Raw genomic sequence first — 18,802 nt, forward strand, 5'->3', positions numbered from 1 at the left:
TTCTGTGGCCTGTCTCCTTGATGGGTACAGTTTGCAATCTGGTCACAGACTCCCTTCCTGCAGTGGCTTTTTGTTCTTGGATAAAATAAGGTTGAATGACACGGCATTGCCATCATTGCCAAAAATGATCAAACCTCAGCAATTTGTTATTGTTCAAGTTAATACATACATATCAGTCCACAAACAAGGGAGCATAGAATTAATGCTAAAGAATGTGCTACAAATAATAAAATGCATTCAACCAGTTTCTCAAAGGCTACCATAACATGGGCATATTTTTTATGTGTATATATGTATATATTTTTTAATCTAAATTCAATTAGTCGACAAATAGTACATCATTAGTTTCAGATGTAGAGTTCAGTAATTCATCAGTTGCATATATATGGGCATATTTTTAAATAAAAGATGCCAGCAAACACTCAGAAACTGAATTCCGGTTTAATACCGGTTTTGTCTCTATCAGACCATAAGTATCAGTACCTTTTTCTATGAGACCAAAATAAACTATCATCTCTTTACCCCTGATATTTCTGGTCAGGATAAAAAAGCAGAGAGAAAATCATAGCACTGGTTCACCCAGACCAGCATTCAGAAACAAATCAGCTAAATATAAGACAGATATCACACACATGCCCAACAACGACAAGCAAGGCATTTGGAAGCCCCAGGTAAGGTACGTACACTGCTAAGAACTTACATTTTGAAGTATACAAATACATAGGTTTCTCCTCCAGAAAAACTCCACTTACTTCCAGATACCTTTCCTCATAACGCAGAATAAATGACACTGACTCCTGAATTCAGTGTTTTACAACCTATACTTTCCAAGAGTCCAAGACCCAATTGCGAGAGCATGCAGGACCCTTTGTAAAGTCTAGAACCAAACCTCAGGCCAAGCCATACCCACAGAGGCAAGATGAGCCTTAGTCCCTGCTTCAGGTGAATTCAAAAACTAACTGAACAAATTAGACAACCATTTTTAAGGCAGGCAGACAAATGAAGCAGAGACTCCCTGAACATGTATTTTATTAGAAACACAGCTCATTGAAGATCAAGGGAAGCAAATTTGGCAGTTGCACAAAGGTATCCAATAATCTTTGACAAAGAGGTAAGAGTTGAATCGAGGAAGGAGGAAAGTGCCTCCAACTACACATAGTATCCCTAGGGGAAGACTGAAAAAGTTATGAATTGGTAATAAACTCAGCCTCCTCCCACCGCGTGTTTTGATAATAACACAACCACTGCAGACTTATCTATCACCACAGGTAACAAAGGGGATATTAAGGTGAAATTAAACTCCAGCAACTATCTGAAATGGAATGTAGTGGGCTTGTCTGCTTACAGATACTTGCAAAACAGGGAGCCCGCCAAATGCTTTCCTGAGCTACTAGTGAATTAAAACTGCTTTTTTTTTTTTTAATTCAGTGAATGGCAAACTTTATGAGTTTTAAAAAATTCTTGTTGTCACCCCAAGCAAGACACCTTTAAGGGAAAAAGCTGTTTCAAGGATATGCTTTGTTGGGGGTGGGGGGTAGCTTGAGGGAAAAGGTGAGTCGAGGACAGGACAGAAGGACTGTAGAAGCCCAGAGGTGGCAAAGGAGGACAGCTCACTGCTCTTTAGGAGACAAGAAAGATTCTTTATTTTTGCTTTCAGAGAAAGAGAACAGGGAGATGGAAAGAGGGTGGGCAGGGCCGTGATAAATGCAGCCATCTAAGGCTTTGTGGTAAAGAACTTGAAGGGCCCCGCAGCCAAAACAACTTTAAAGAAGCTCATGTTTAATTGGCGTCTGTCTCTCTCAAAGCCTGTTTGTTTAGTGCAGAGAAAGTCTTGAGTAAGTTCTCCCGTTTGCTTTGGAGGTATCCTGTGCAGAGAAACAGGAGAACAGCTAAGTTTCACGCCAATTTCACCACAGTACAGGACAGAAACTGCACAGAGAAGAAATACGTCTGTGGCAGAAGCAATCTTAGTTAACCGAACATAATAAAATAAAATAAGTTTAGGGGCACATGGGTGGCTCAGTGGTTAAAGCCTCTGCCTTCGGCTCAGGTCATGGTCTCAGGGTTGAGCCCCGCCTCGGACTCTCTGCTCAGCGGAGAGCCTGCTTCCCTTCCTCTCTCTCTGCCTTCCTCTCTGACTACTTGTGATCTGTCTGTCAAATAAATAAATAAAATCTTTAAAAAATAAATAAATAAAAATAAATAAGTTTAAAAAAAGAAAGGTAAATTCAGAGCATCAAAAACAAACAAACAAAACAAACAAAAAAAAAACAAACGCTGATCACTCTACTTCATTCCCCCTTCACCCTCAAGAATTCACAAAAGGTCTTGGTGAGGATTTTGGACATGCATCAGGAATGCAGTTTTGCAACTAAACTGAAGGTCACCCATATCCGCGAGGATCAGGAGTCCCAGGCATCGCCTAGGTTTTGCTTCTGTGAAGCCATTTGTTCCTAGATTGTCATTTGAAAATACTTCTTGATGTCCCAGAAGGACCAAGTGTAGGTTCCAAATATCAAATCAACAACACGAGTTGCATTGCACAGTCAAGAAAGCCAAACTAATTGGCTAATAGGTTTTTAAAGTCAGTTCTCAAAATTTATCTGTGACAGACAAAAGTGAACAATGACGAGAGGAAAGAAGAATGATCCAAAAGCTACAAAAATGTCTTCTGTTTAAATTTCCATTTTCAGAGGTTATTGTCCCTTGAAACAAAACCCTCTGCATTATGGAGTAGTCAGAACACACATGACATTTTTAGATTAGATGATTCTCTGCTGGGAAATACAATTGTGGAATTCAAGTATGCCTGCCCAAGGGCAGACCCTGCTGTATTTTCTTTGTTTTATTTTTTTAATAAGAAGACAAAAACTTATAAAACTTGGCCACTTTGATGACTTTTTATTCAGTCATTTACAATTTTAGAATTTACCCTTAACTTCACCAAATATTTGAAGTTTCTCACAGATGGCAAAAAAAGGAAAACTAGCATAGAGGTAATCCAGATTTCAACTTTCAGTGATCTCTTTTAAGACATCATCTGCCCCAAAGTGTATCATACCTCTGGGTAATAATCTGCTATTAATATAGAATATTTTTATACATCTATCAATTAAGAGGTCCATAAATAGTATACATAGAAGTTTGTATGTCATTTATTTGCTCAATAGTCAAAATGGCTACAAACTAAACATGATAAAAGCCTGAATTAGGATATAAGGAAAAGAAGCAGAAATAACCAATATTCAGGAGGTAGAATCCAGAGTTCTTGGTAGTCAAGGGATCATCAAGGTAGTCAAGGGCGATCATCCCATTGTGAGTGATGAGATAAAAAAGAGGACTACACATGCATATTATAAGACATTCATATTTGATTAATGCCTATCTTATTAGTTTGAAATATTAACTCATAAAATTTATAGCACCTACTGGAGTTTATATTTTTATATAGTTGGGATGTTATTTTGCCATCTTCTATAATTACAATTTTGAGGGTGCGTAACAGTCATCTTCAAAACACTATAATTACGGATGACAGCTCTCCACAATAAATCTAAACTTAAAGAATTTACAGTTTTGCTATGTAAATTTGCAGAACAATGAATACTTGACAATTTTTAAAGCAAAAGTAAAAACCGATCACAGGCAAATCTGTTATTACACGGAAATTACAAAAATAAATCTTTCAAGTACATAGATTATTAGTCAAGTTTTCTTCATTGTACAAACCAAAGGGTCCACATATCAAAAAGCAGAAGTTAAAAAAACTAAGATGGTTTATTCTCCAAGTAACTTTAGGTCAAAGTTAAAGATGACTTATTAGGATCATAAAATAGCAATAGATGTAGTAAATTTATGTCTTTGCTTTGTTCCCTGTCATATTGTAACCAAAGCTATTTCTACCCTGCCATAATGTGTATTTTTAATCAGACAGTATTAGCCACAGCAGAGCAAACCACAAGTCACAAGGACAGATGACTGTAACTCTATTTATGTTAGAGATAGATTTCTGTGACACTGCATATAAGCAGGATTTATAAATCAAATTAAATTTCCACTTCACTTCCATAATAATTTTGCTTCTAATGAAATCATTTTGACCTTAAATTTCATCTTTAAAAACATGCTTGGAGAAAATATATACATTTTTCTGCAGGTTTCTAGAGTAACCACAGTAATCTGAAAAAATAATATCTACTCTTTATTGATTAAATGCTGCCCATGATAAAGTACGGTAATGAAGAAATCTGAAAGCTTCAGGTTGCTTATATCTGAAGTGTTCTCCAGTAAGACTCAACACTGGTAGTTAAGGCCTCTGGTTTTGCCTGAGCAAGGATAGCATAGTTTTGCTTTAAACAACTGCTAAGTCCTTAGACTCAATGAGACCTTGTCTTGAGCTGGCTGAATTGGCCCTCCAATTCTTAAAAGGTAAAATTCTGTTGACTTGCACATTACCTTAGAAGGGAAGAAGCATTAAAAATTTAAAATGTCATTTCCCAAATTTACCAATTCATTGTATTGACTTAAAGTGTGGCATACATATATTTCACATACTTTTTTTTTTAAGATTTTATTTATTTATTTGTCAGAGAGAGAGAGAGAGAGTACAGGAGAGGTAGCCGTAGGCAGAGAGAGAAACAGGCTCCCTGCTTAGCAACGAGCCCCATGTGGGATTGGATGATCCCACGATCCTGGGATCATGCCCCCAGCCGCAGGCAGACACTTAACCGACTGAGCCACCCAGGTAACCCTATTTCACATACTTTTTAAGGCAGCAAAGGCACCGGAGGTGCATACCCAAGCCACCCAATTCGGCGGCATGTTTAGAATTGTAGGTACGGAATCTTATGGCGTGGATGTGGTAAACTAGTGACTCCTAGTGGTTGGTACATAGTCCTGCAAATTACCTCTTTGCAGCAAAGTCAAGAAGGGGGAAAATAATATATACTGCCTCATTCCCTTCCAAAACAAGTGAAAAAGAGTTACTGCTATCAGAAATATTTTTATAAGGATAATTTCTACACATGCAAAGAGAACACATGTATAAATAAACATTTTAAAAACTCTTACTAATAAAAGTTACATTGGAAATTGTCTCAAGCAGCAAAACTAAAATTTATTGACACATTTGCTAGCTAAAATACAACTATAGCTTAATATTCTCAGCTCTGGGATTTTGTCCTAAAAACATAATTCACCAGGAACAAAAATCTATAGCCAACATTATCTATAAAACAAACCACAAAACTAGAAAGATTAATTTCCAACAAGAAGGAAATGTTTTAACAAATTCAAATATGTCACCACGATGATACGCAATAAAATCTTCTCATGTTTAATTATAAGTCCTAGGGAAAAAGATGAACACTGTTTTGGTTAACTATTAGGTTTAAAAAGAAAGTAAAAATGGTTCATTTATTATGAAATGTCACCATAAAATATATATACATATGTATATATATACTGGAAGGTACTGTAGAAAGATGGAGGCAGTAATATTATGTATTTTATGTATTTTTCTTGTTAAAGAGAAATTTCTTATTTTCTTATTATTTTTCTTATTAAAGACAATTTTTTTCCAGAGTGGTTTTAGGCTCACAGCAAAATTGAGATGAAAGTACAGTGATTTCCCATATACTCCCAGCTCCCACACATCCAGACCCTCCTCCCTGACTATCAACATCCCCGCCCCAGGGGGGCACATTATTGCAGCTGTTGAGCCTACACTGACACATTGTTATCACCAAAGTCCAGAGTTTATATGAGGGTTCACACTTGGTGCTGTACCCTCCAGGGGTTTGGACAAATGTTTAATGACACGTATCCATCATTACAGTATCATACTGGGTATTTTCCCTAAAAATCCCATGTAGTCTATATTTTTAATGTTTCAAACATCTCTTGTTTCCCCCAATTAAAAATGTTAAAGAAAAGAAAATATCTACATGTAAGCTGACAATGAACTTCTCAAAATTCAAATCTAATCGGCTGCTTCTCTCCAACGTCTATTCCCCCTTATAGCCCACTCCCTCTCACTTCCTCAGGAAAGTCTTCCCTAACACTCCAGTCTGGGTAGAAGTACTTTATTAAACGTTCTCAAAGACCTTATATTTTTTCCTCCAGAACGTCTCTCTCACTTCGTGATTACTAGAATGACTGCTAAGATTTGTGTATTTCACTAGATTGTGAGAGAAACACTGTGTACATGGGAAGCACTCAATATAATTTGTGGGATAAAATGAAGGGCAGCACATGCTCAATGAAGTATTTAACTTGTCTGCCTTTGGCTTCGTTCATGGTCTTAGAGTCCTGGGATGGAGCCCTACATGGGGCTCCCTGCTCAGTGGGGAGTCTGCTTCTCCCTCTTCTTCTGTCTCTCCCCATGCTCCTGCTCTCTATCTCTGTCTTTAAAATAAATAAAATCTTGAGAAAAAAAAAAGAATTTTGATGATCTTAGAATTATGTACTACACTGGGGTAGAGTTAATCAGAATCTCTGTCTCTTTATTTCCTCCTATCAACTCCTTATATCATCTAGAATGACATACATTGAAAGACTGAAAATTTTTCACTTGGGCCCCCTAATTTGTCTTCTGAAGCTGTTTCTCTCCCCTACCCTGCTGCATAATAACTTCAGCCCCTAACCTGTCCTCTCCATCCTTCCTGATATGGTCCTAATCAGCCAAAAGTTGTTGCGAATCTAAAAAAAAAAAAAATCCCTCCTTCAAGAATCAGTTTGGGCCAATATTCCTTAAACCTAGTGAATTTCCTCTGGCCTATGCTTGCTGAAGTCCTATAAAACATTTCCTCCTCCTTTCCTAAGTAATTTAACTGCTGCCATGCCTTATTATAGTGGGCATTATCAGGTAAAGGCTGTGCTCACAGAGTTCTGGTCCCTTTTCTTGCACAACAGCTAAGAAGCCAGTGAGAGAGAAGAGATGACACGTTTGTCCCAATCTTCAGAATGTACACAGCCGCCAGCACAGCCTACTTGGAGCCTGTCGACATTTTTCAGTTGAAATTAAGTGATTGAAAACTAAAGCTTGTTGCTCCGAAACTGTCATGATAGGCGAAAAGCAAGTCTACATCCTCACTACATTTTCCCACTTTTTCAGCTCAAGGTACAGATGCATCAAGGAATGAAAAACCCAGAGTCCAGGAAAAGCAAGGGAGGAAACAGATAATGAAGATGAAGGGGGTGTTCCTGAGATGTTTCGCAAGTGAATGGTTTCCATCTGACCCGGAGCATATTTTTCAGCTGTTCCTCAAGTATCAAGTATGTTTTGCCTGTGAGAGGTCAAATATACTGGAGTTGGAAGGAAGGAAGAAAGGAAAGGAGGAAAGAAGAAAATCCCACCACTAATTAAAGCCACATTTGCCATTTTCAAAGCTGAAATGTAGTATGTGAAATGGGAACTAAGAAAAGAAAGGAGGGAAAAAAAAGAGAGACAGAGCTTTTAAGAAAAACTACATTTTTACTCATTTTCTCCCCAAATTGGAAATATAAGAAATTTTAAAACTCGATAAACCAAAAGAAATACAAAAATGTTCATCTTCATAAAAACTGTGAAAATCTTTTTAAGAAACCCATTTAATTATATTTTATATTTAAGTAATTATATTAAAATGTGTGAACTCTACCCCCACCCACAACCACCTCACTTTAATATTCTGAAGGCACTGACAGCTATGAACAATGCAAAGTCATTTACTTAGCACGTTATGTGCTTGAATCAAACTACTAAACGTTACGGGCTTCTGGGTCCCAGTATGAAAACCAGGACAAGGGTTTCCAGGTCACTAAGGAAACAGTATGATCTGTTATGAATGTATTTAATGTAATGTAAATAAATCTTATTTTCAACTCTTCTCCACACTAATATTAGAGTTCTAAGCAGGGAAATTGTGACAACTATGTATCCGAATAATAAAGTGTTGGTAATCTTCAAAGATAGAAAAAAAATAGCAGGCAGTATAATACATCTTATGTAAAAATATATAAAGCACAAAATCACAATAAATTAGTCATCTGTGTTGTAATTAATTTAAAGTATGACTTTTGGTGTGCAGAGAAATTGACATTCCAATAAAATGATGATCCCAGGTTTGACGTGTAGCACTCCTCTTTCTCCTGATTACAAATTATCAATCATATTAAATTATTTAGCTCTCTGAAGAAGGACATTTGCTGAGTTTCATTTTAACAACATGCCTACGGTTGTGTTCCAGAAATTTATTAGGAAACAGCCATGAGTTTCTAGGTAAGATGATGGCATAACCCTATGGGTCTAACTCCTTTATCCTCCACTACCAAATATCCCCTGAAGAGAAAAAAGAATGTAAGTGTTAGGGGAAATGTGATTTAGTAATAAGGACTAGGAAGGGGTAACATCCACATGTCAGGATGGTAAAGGAAATCTTGTAAAAGAAAGAGCAAAAAGGACTGAAAGTTCCATGAACTCTGCCATTAAAGGGGTTATATGCCTGGGAGAAAAGTAGGAAATACTTCCAAACACTTGACCAACATCCACTCATTCAGAGTTGAGTGGCAGTCAGGAGACCTCTGTTTGGCAAGTGTCCTCCAAAGGGACAATGTTGTCTCCAAGGTGGTGAAAATTGATTCTTCTTCTTTTTTTTTTAAGATTTTATTTATTTATTTGACATAGAGATCACAAGTAGGCAGAGAAGCAGGCAGAGAGTGAGAGAGGGAAGCAGGCTCCCAGCTGAGCAGAGAGCCCGATGCGGGATTCCATCCCAGAACCCTGGGATCCTGGCCTGAGCCGAAGGCAGCGGCTTAACCTACTGAGCCACCCAGGTGCCCTGAAAGTTGATTCTTAAGGGTGGGAGGAAAGGATATATACTCTATAAGTATATACACACTTAACTAGGAGGCAATGATGAAAAACAAAAAGACTGAGAAACACTGATATGTATCACCAGCTACAGAGAAGGGCTTTTTGACTCAGGAACCACTGAGATGTTCACACTTGCTCACAGGGCTCTCTAAGCACCTGTGAGATGCCTTACTGAAAGAGGCAGTTTATTCTTGTAAATCCCTCCGATGCCATCCCCATCATGTTCCCCTTAGACTGCAAAGAAAGCAGAGTACATTTAACAAAAGAAAGAGTTTGGATTTGTTTTTAAAGAAAATAGAAAAAAAAATACACAAACCATAAAATAGAATGTCAACACTAAAGTAGAAAATTCTAGTGATAGGTGAATTCTCTTACTGAAACAGATTCACAGATTAGGACAAATAAAATCCAATTATATTTTTGTTTACAAAAGAGATACCTAAATCAACATTACTAAGCAAAAGAATACAGGCAAATGAAAACAAAGTACATAAATATGCCATGGGAGATATGGAGTGGGCTTTGGGAGCAGTGATATAACACAAGAAAAATTCAAGCCAAAAAGCATTGATTTATCAAAGGTGAGTTTAGAAAAACCATGAACATATCTATCTCTACATATTTAAATATATGAAGTCACACTGGTAAAGACTAAAATGCAATAGCTCTCCTTACGTATTTATGAAAAAAGGAGATTAAAATAAAAATTAGAGTATTTGAATGATATAATGATATAATTAAAATGTTATATGGAGGTTACATATTCTTCTCCCCAAGTAAATTCAAAGAAATGACACAATGAACATCAAAAGTGTCCTATCCATGCAAAAAAAGAGAAAATAATGAAGCTTTAAATTTAGAAATAAGTTTAACCAGACAGTCAAGAGAGTGAGCAGAGAATACCAATAGCTTAAGTCCTGATTATACTAAAATGTCTATGTGCTTTGTTCTAAATTTGAATTACACTAAAATGTTAATGCCCTTGGCTTTAATTTTCTCATTTTTTGAAAGTTCTCTAAAAAAAGATAGTCTAATATGTAAAAATTACATTCACACAGATATTTATTGCAGTATTTTCTACAATGCTGAACCCCAATTCTCAATAACAAGGGAAAGACAAAAAAATGTGGTATATATAATAAAAATATATAAAACCACTAAAAGGAGACTTCATAATTATGGAGACTCTAAAACCCTTTGAGGGGAGTTTATAATGTGGGTGGGAAATATTTAGCATGTTTCCTGATGCCTTTTACCACCACAGCCTGGCTCGAGAAGAATATAAGCAAAGCCAACCAGCTCCATAAAACAGAGCACAACCTGCGAATGACTCCGTTACCTCCAGCAGCCTCTCCAGTCTTACCTCCCACAGCTCCCTCTATATATTTGTGGTAGATAATATCCAATGATGGCCACCATCACTTTCTTCCCTCCCTCCCTCCATCAAGAGGTGGAGTCTGTCCTCTCACTTGAATTCAGGCTGGACTTGTGATTTGTTTGGACCTTGAGGAAGTGGGGGGATACAATGTTCTGGAACCTTGGAGTCCAGACTTTAAGAAGCCCAGCATCTTCCATTTCTTCTCTTTTGGAAGTCAGATGACATATAAAAAGTTGACTACCCTGAGATCATTATGTTGTGAAAAACCCCTAGACAGCTCCCTGGAGAGGCCATGTGGAGGAGCACCAAGAAGCTCTTTGTGTCAGCAAAAGAGAAGAAGAAGAAGGAAAGAAGGAGGAAGATGACAACGACTTTTAAGTGAAGGAAGGGTCCATGTACCTCCCAGCCCAGCCCAACCGGCTGCTAAACACAACTGAGTGAGTGGCCCTAGCAGATGCCATGTGGAGCAGAAAAATCACCCTGCTGAGTACAGTCAACACATGAAATTCTGAAACACAACAAATCATTGTTTTAAGTCACTAACCTTTGGGATGACTTGTTACAAGGAATTCCATAACTGAAACCCATCTGCTACGTTAGCCATACCAAACTATTCAGAAACTACAATGTCTGTGAGTTTGCACATTCTACATTTTTGTTCCTGCCTTTGCCCACTTTATGAACTTCTAGTCCACTTGAAAGACCCAACTGGGTATATTCTCTTTGGTGAAGTCTTCACAGATTATCTCGGGCAGTTACTCTTCGTGCCTCTAGATGTCCTAATATACAGACACAGCACATACTTCTTTCATTGCCCTGTCAGTGCCATGTCTACCTTCCAACTCTTGAGTTCCTTGTAGACAGAGACTGTGATGTTATCATTTCCATATTTCCATTGCTTAAAACAATACCTATGAGGCAAAAAAGATTATTTCTCTTTTATATATGTGGAAATTGACATACAGAGTGCTAAGTTAATGTGCTCAAGGTCACTCAGAAAGTTGAGTTAAATGTATAGATAGTATGAAAGAATGAAATTCTATGAGCTCAAGAAGTGTTTGCAGATGACTCCATCTTTCATTGATCTCTTTCTCCATTATATCCTTTGGCACTTGTAACCTGAAAAAATATCCATATGGAACAAAGAATACTCCACCTACTCTTGTCTTCAGAGTCTTACCACAAGTGTCTAGCATGCAAACATCACAGTTCATATTGCTACTTTTTAAAAAGGCCTGTCCTAGCACACAACAGGTTCTCATTCATGTATTAATCAATCAGTCATTTCCAAAGTACCAAACTAGTCAAAAAGAAGTTCAGGAAAATGTATCAAGCATTTTTCTACAAAATGAAAATATAATTAAACATTCAATTATATTTTCAACCTCCATTTATTAAATCGCAAGGTAATTTAGTTTTAATTTTTTAATTGCAAGGCAATTTAATTGCAAGTAAAATTTTAAAAATTTAATGCAAGTAAAATAAATATTTTTGAACCCAGGGAAAAGAATGATCTTGAATGAATATTCATTGCGAATTAACTCCCTTTCACTTGAGTTCTGTACTACCCAAAGTGAAAGAGCAGACTGAACTTAGCAATCTTCAGGAAAAATCATATTGTTATTTTTACTGTATCTTTTGCTGGAGAACGGACTGGGATTGGGTGTCATTCTGTGTCAGTGCTCTCAGTCAATGAAAGAATAGAATTGATTTATTTCTCATTTTAACTTATAAAAATCTGAAAATTTAAATCTTACCCTTTTTTCCTCAGGGACAAAACACAACAGACAGATAGAAGCCATGATTTTTTGCAAGAATTCCCAGAGCCAAGATAGCACCCAGATCCTTCTCACCCTCTTTACTACATGTTTTAATTTCTCCTGACATGTTCAAGGTTAAACCAGAAGACTAAGGGTCAGATTAAAGTCATTTCAAGCTCCAGAGCACAGCACTGTCCAAAAAATGGGTGACATCAGATGACCTCAATGAGAAGAACAAAGAGGGACCTCCTGCCCTCAGTGGACGCTAATGCCTTCCGGGCTTTTGACTGTCGGCCACAATGGTAGCAGGGAAGCCGAATGCAATCAACACAGAGCTAAGCTATACATCGGAGAAAGCTCATAAAAACTTTTTTCCTAGGTAATACCATTTTATAGAGGTCTAAGTTGATCTGTTATTCTTTCAGGAAAACCCAGTAAGTCCCCAGAATACTTTTACCCTGCATTTCATCACCTGGATCTTTCCCAGAACTAAACTGAATCACACTTCATTAGAAAGAATCAAAGATATTCACAAGAGGGGCGCCTGGGTGGCTCAGTTGGTTAAGCATCTGACTTTGGCTCCCTTGGGCTCTGTGCTCAGTGAGGAGTTTGCTTTTCTCTCCTCCTTCCCTCTTGCTCATGCTGGTGCTCTCTCTCTCATATAAATAAATAATACCTTAAAAAAAAAAAAGATGTTCACAAGTTAGATTTACACTAGATTTCTCTCTAGAAATCTCTTTGCTAGGAACACATATGGCACACGATTAGGGACACATTCCCACCACCTCTGATTAAAATCTTACTCATTTTGCAAAGCACAGCTCAAATGCTGTCTCCTGCTTAGAACCTTCCCTCATTGCCCTGATTGGAATATTTCTCTCTTCCCCTTCTAAACTTTTATAATGAACTTAGCGTTTAGCACAACGAGCTTAGAGTGTCCTAGCCTATATCATGCTCACTTTCTTCTTCCCTTCACACATATCTCACGTTTTGAGCCTAGATGGCAGGGACTGTGCACTTAAAATCTTTGAATCCTTACAACGTTGCACAGTGCTTTGTATAAAGAGGGTGCCCAACGTGTGCTCCATGACTGTTCACTTTATTTCTTCTAGGCTTTTCAGGATGACTACTTTTATGATAGCCCAGAAGCCATTCAAAGAGACATATACAAAGCTGCCCTTACCTGATACAGATCACGACTCCCACCCCGCATTTTAGCGATATGACCCAAGGTCCAGAAAAATACAAATAATACAAAATCCCTGAAGGGAACTGTAACCTTTTGTTTCTGGGTTTTCCCAAGTTCCTCGACTGAACCTTTTTGTTTATTTCAAATCTTTCAACAGAAATCATAGGTATACATAAAACATGTGGATTGGACGTTGTAGTTTGGTATTCCAAGGAGAGCTTGAAATCCTTCCCACTCACACCCATCAGGTGTCCTTTAAGGAAAGGTTGAAGGAACCTCTGGGGCACCACAGAGAGCACGTTGATAATCACTAATTTTGATTCACCTCTTCAGATCCTCAAATAGGCTATAGGAGTCAGAGAGTGTTGCTGAAATCCACAGTAAATGGATGAGCACTGGCCACGGGAGCCACCAAACCTTATTGATTTCCTGCAAGACAGACTTCATTACACCCAAGAGGAAGCCCAGGGTGCAGCTTTTACCTCAGCATTTCAGAGCTTATTATTAGACAGGTGCTTTGCTTCATTTTGCTCATTCTATTGATTCTTTGAATCTAATCCAGAGAATAAACACCACTAGGACCAAACATATGGTCCAGTCTTTAGCTTAATTTTTGTTTTTGGAGAGAGAAGCATCTTGGGCTGAGTTCAGCCAAGCTGGGAGCACAAAGAGTGATTAAAAACAAAACAAAACACAGCACAGTGTATCACAATCCTACCTGAGCATAAGGAAGCCTGCCACTTGGCACAGGAGCTATTTACTTTGTCAAATCCCTGTGTGAGATGTTTGCTCAGTTGTAATCATATATAATATCATGGTAACAAACTAGATGTTTATAGAAAAATATATCCTAAGGGCCATAAACTCTCAGAGAAAATACATGCACTTCGCTTTTATCTTTTTTTCCCATTCAAAATATAAATGAATGGTATAAATGTTTGATTTAAGGTTAAGCCCTCAAAGTATGAACTATTTATTACATTTGTTTTAAGTTTTTGAATGGTCAGTTTAAAATTGTTCCTGATGATTTTTTTATCTTTTCTTAAAAGGAAATCTGGGTTCAAAGCTTTGTCTATTATCCATGTATTTTCGACACTTAACTTTAATTGATCTCATTTATTCTGCTATATATTCAATGTGTTTTCTTATATGGTGAGCGCCCTCTGGTGGTTGAGAGAACACTAAATCTCTATGCTCACAAGAACAGAAATACAGTTCATTACCAACCAAAGCTTTTCCTTACTGATTTCAAGTTCTATTAGAAATGGATGTTCATTAAATTGCTATTAACTTTTACCTACTCATAGAATGGTGCATTATTTTTTTTCATTTCCTAAGATTTAAAAAAAAAAGATCTTAAATGCTTATGTTATGTCTTTAAATCCAAATAAGAAAACACTGTTAATGCACAAAAACATTTTCTTTTCAATCAGATTGGGAATAGTTGGCAATTTACATCTAAATTGAGATACAGGGAAATTGGCTTTTAGACCCTTTATTAGGTGGCATGCTCTCTGTCCTCTTTTAACTTATGGCAAAGTCACAAACAGACACAACTATTATGTATTTCCAGACTACCTAGGTCCATAGCACCAAATTCAAGACTCAGGTTGTGATATATCATGCAAGTCACTAAACAATGAACCTACCAAACACAATGCAAGTATCCCACCATACACAGAATTACAGCAGGCAAAATGAAAGGTGGCAAAGTCTTGATCAAGTGGGACAATGCATTGAAATTTGTGAAATGACAAAGCCAGGATATATATATGTGGTGAAGCCTTTCCTTGGGCATATAATTTCAGAATACTCAATGCCTGATGCCTCCAAATCTCCCTTTAAATGATTCTTAAGTTTTTGGAGTAAAAGTTGAAGAACGCAGAAACAGGTTTCCAGGTGCTTCCTGCTATATGACTCTTCATGGCATTCATTTAAGAGCAGCACCCAAAATATGAGATGAAAACATCATAATCATACTACTTCTGCATTTCCTCTGCAAGAATGAGAGCCAAACAAATCAGCAAAGCTGAAGATAAAGATTTGGTCAATGAACCAAGTACATCACAAGATGTTAGTGGGGAAGTTATTGGATTATTGTAGGAATAAGATGATGGTGTGTGACTATGAAAATCTGAAGAGGATTGGTGCTTTGACTTAGTTCCACACACCTATGCCTTGAATCCCAAACTGTTCCACAAACCAATTTCATGAGCACATGCAATGTTAAAGCATGATTAACGGACTTGGGCAAATCAAAAGTGTGCAATCCTCCAACATGAAAATGTCAGTGAACACACCTGACTCCAGCAAAAAGCCAGGATGGAGGATGTCAAAGTTTTACACTTTGGTGGTTTGTTTCAGTAATTGCCACCAATGTGTTCATACCTATTGTGTGCATATCACTCTACAACGTGATATTGGTGGTCCTCTAAGCAATAGGCAGAGTGTGTTTTCTCCATCTTGAATCTGGCCCTGACCCTATTACCTGCTCTAGTCAACAGGACAAAAACAACCATCATTTAAGCAGAGGTTTTAAATGTGCATGAGCCTCACGGCTTGCCTCTTTCACGTCTAGGAGCCCCTTTGCCACCACGTAACAAGTTCCAACTAGGCTACTATAGAGGGGAAAATCCAAGGAACCAATTTCCATGTAAGTGAGACCATCCTAGACCACTCAGCTCTAGCCAAGCCACAAGTAGACCGAAGAGAGAAGCCAAGCCCAGCCAACATTACAATCTATCCAAGAATTGTTGTTTTAAGCCTCTAAGCTTTGGGGTGCTTAGTTATGTAGCAAAAGCTAGCTGATATGGCTACTTCCATCATACAGCCCAAACTTTGACTATGATTTGTCCAAGTCCATGACCACATTTCTCTGGAGACAGAATTTTGAGTTACTTAATAAATTCTTTGCTTCCTGACTTAAGGAACGATACTAGCACCAGACTGCTTATAGAAAGAGAATGATAGTCATCAAAAATAATGGGCTGTATTTCACAGAAAAATTGTATTTCCTTATTGTCTTAGTTACTGTCTAGTAACCACACATCCATAGGAAAGGGATCTTGATACCCAGTAAAATGGATATAAAAACCAAGGATATAAGGACTTTATCTTGAGAAACAGTTTGCATAAAAGTTACATAAGTATTTTAATAGCCTGAGACTCAATGAGATCAATTGTATGGCATAGACGCTTAAAGTAAACGTAAGCTCCATTAGTAGAGCAATAGATAATGTTCACAGAGATAATCATCTAGAAGCCTGGCTCTAGCTTTGGGTGCTACACTTAAAGACTAGATTGTGTCCTAAGGAGAATAATTAGGATGTGGAAGTTCAGAGATCCAGGAGATAAGAGTAAGAGTCAAGGAAACCACGGAGAAAACTTGCCAACACTTTTGAACATGAAATTATAATTATGGATGAGGGAACACTTTGAATTTGCATCATTCTCAGTAGGAGAACTCAGACCAACAAGTGAAGGCAGAACTTTCTAATATTTAAAAGGGTACTACAATAAAATTGGTTGCATTGAACCATATTGAGGTTGTTGTCACTGGATGTGTTCAAAGGTGGTTCATCTTTGCCCAGGGATGTGGTAGAAAGAATTCCTGCACTGAGAGAAACACTAGACAAGCTGCTATCTAAGGTTCCTTCTAAATGCAAGGTTCTAGGCTTCTGTATGACACTTCTGTATGCATCTATATACATTTGTCTTTACAAAATCTAATAAAATAAGTCTTTTGCAACCTTATCATGATTGTTGCCTCACCAGTATCCCAACTTACTCTTGATCTGTGAGGATATGAGCAAAGAAAGGTGCTACCAGGAGAATGTAAGAAATTAATTCCGTCAGCTCTCCTCCTCTTACTTGGGCACACGCGTTTAAATGGATTAGCTTTGCTCTAATAACAAAGAATAAATCAGATATCACTTTTTTGGTATTTTCACATAACAAAGTGCTTTCTCAGTTGAATAAAGGAAAAATGAGATTTACTATTAAAAAGAGAAAAAAATCAGTGTCATATGTAAGGAAATAATTAAGATGCAGAGTTTCTTATATATAACTCTTATGTTTTATCTTGAGAAAATAGGTATGTTGCTAATAATTTTCAAACCTTATATATATAAAAAATTATCACTAATATGTTGTAGATATCATTGTTAGTAAAAATATTAACAATTTATCTGGTATGAGAAGAACAAATATAACATTTAAATAATTATGTTTAATATTCATGGGAAAGTGTCACGAACAGAGACGGAATATCTTTAACATCCCACACATCAGTTCACATGAATCTGAATGGCATTTGGCCTAATACCTGCTTCATATGAAAAATACTACCAATATCCAAAAGCTCAGGTGCTATGCAGCATCCTGTCCCTATCAGACCATTTGGACATTGATGTTTGAGGACAAACTTAGAATGATACTCCACCTTTTATCCTCTCATGATTTATTGATCCAGCCCTATCTTAATTCTTTTCATTCTCTCTCTTTCTTTCCACCTATACACCCTAAATATAAGCTTTCTCTAAAGTTTCTACCCGAATAATATTAGCAAATGATTATTTAGATGCACCATGTTCCAGGTACTATGAGTTTTTATGCTTCATCTCATTTAATTCTCAAAATACCTAATGTTGTAGGTATTTTATTATTTTATCTACAAATTTTAAAAAAAGAATTTATTTATTCATTTGAGAGAAAGAGAGCACAAGTGGGGGGGAGAGGCAGTGGGAGAGGGAGAAGTAGACTCCCTGCTGAGCAGGGAGCCTGATGTGGGGCTCAATCCTGGGACCCAGAGATCATGACCTGAGCCAAAGTTAGATGTTTAATATCTAGGCCACACAGGCACCTTACTACTTTCATTTTAAAGAGGATAAATAACTTGACCAACACTCATACCAGCAAAAAAAAAAAAAGAACTTATTCCAGCTACCTGCTTCCACTTTACTCTGCTACTCCTATTTTCCAGGAGGAGCTCCCAAAATGTGAAACTTAAGATCCCATAGGATACAATGTAAATCTTGGCAAGAGACCAGATATGAATAAGAGAAAGATGGTGGAGTAAAAGAAAACTGAGCTTTTGAGTGTGAGCGACTGGGAAAATTGTGGGTTCACTAATCAAAACCAGAGAACTGAATTAAGTAACTAATAATGAGGAATCATTCTATGGTATGGTGTGTGTGTGTGTGCGTTTAATGTTGAAGTAAAATATATGCCAAAAATTAAAACATCCTACAAGACTGGAGCTACAAATAGACCTGAAGACTGGAAAAAGAGAAAGATAATAATGAATGTGATAAAGAGGGAGCAGGAGATGCAATGGGACTTCTGTTTGGTGAAATTAGAAAGCATTGGGGCAGTTGGTTATGTGGATTGCAATAGAAAACCAAAAAGATATTAATAAGAATAGTAGATAATGGCCCTAGATAATGCTGACAATACAACTTTTTTGGAGACTTCTTTGCTGTGACTGAGATTTTCTCCAAAAATGCCCTGGGTTGTACTGGAGTAAAAGAGGAAAAACAGATGAAGGGGGTTGCATAGGACTGGGAATGGACAAACATGGAGATTAAGAGAGCTTTTCCAGCAGGTGGTGCTAAATGAGGTAT

At 37.2% G+C, this 18,802-nt stretch overlaps 1 protein-coding gene across 1 annotated transcript in view; it reads right to left on the minus strand.

The window, feature by feature from the left end:
- Positions 1 to 18,802, minus strand: part of GRXCR1 (glutaredoxin and cysteine rich domain containing 1) — a 177,205-nt gene that overhangs the window by 24,398 nt on the left and 134,005 nt on the right. The gene's annotated exons all lie outside the window — the stretch shown is intronic.

The sequence above is a fragment of the Lontra canadensis genome, unplaced genomic scaffold (assembly GCF_010015895.1).
Source record: "Lontra canadensis isolate GAN:19392208 unplaced genomic scaffold, GSC_riverotter_1.0 scaffold1, whole genome shotgun sequence".
In the NCBI taxonomy this organism is placed as follows: domain Eukaryota; kingdom Metazoa; phylum Chordata; class Mammalia; order Carnivora; family Mustelidae; genus Lontra; species Lontra canadensis.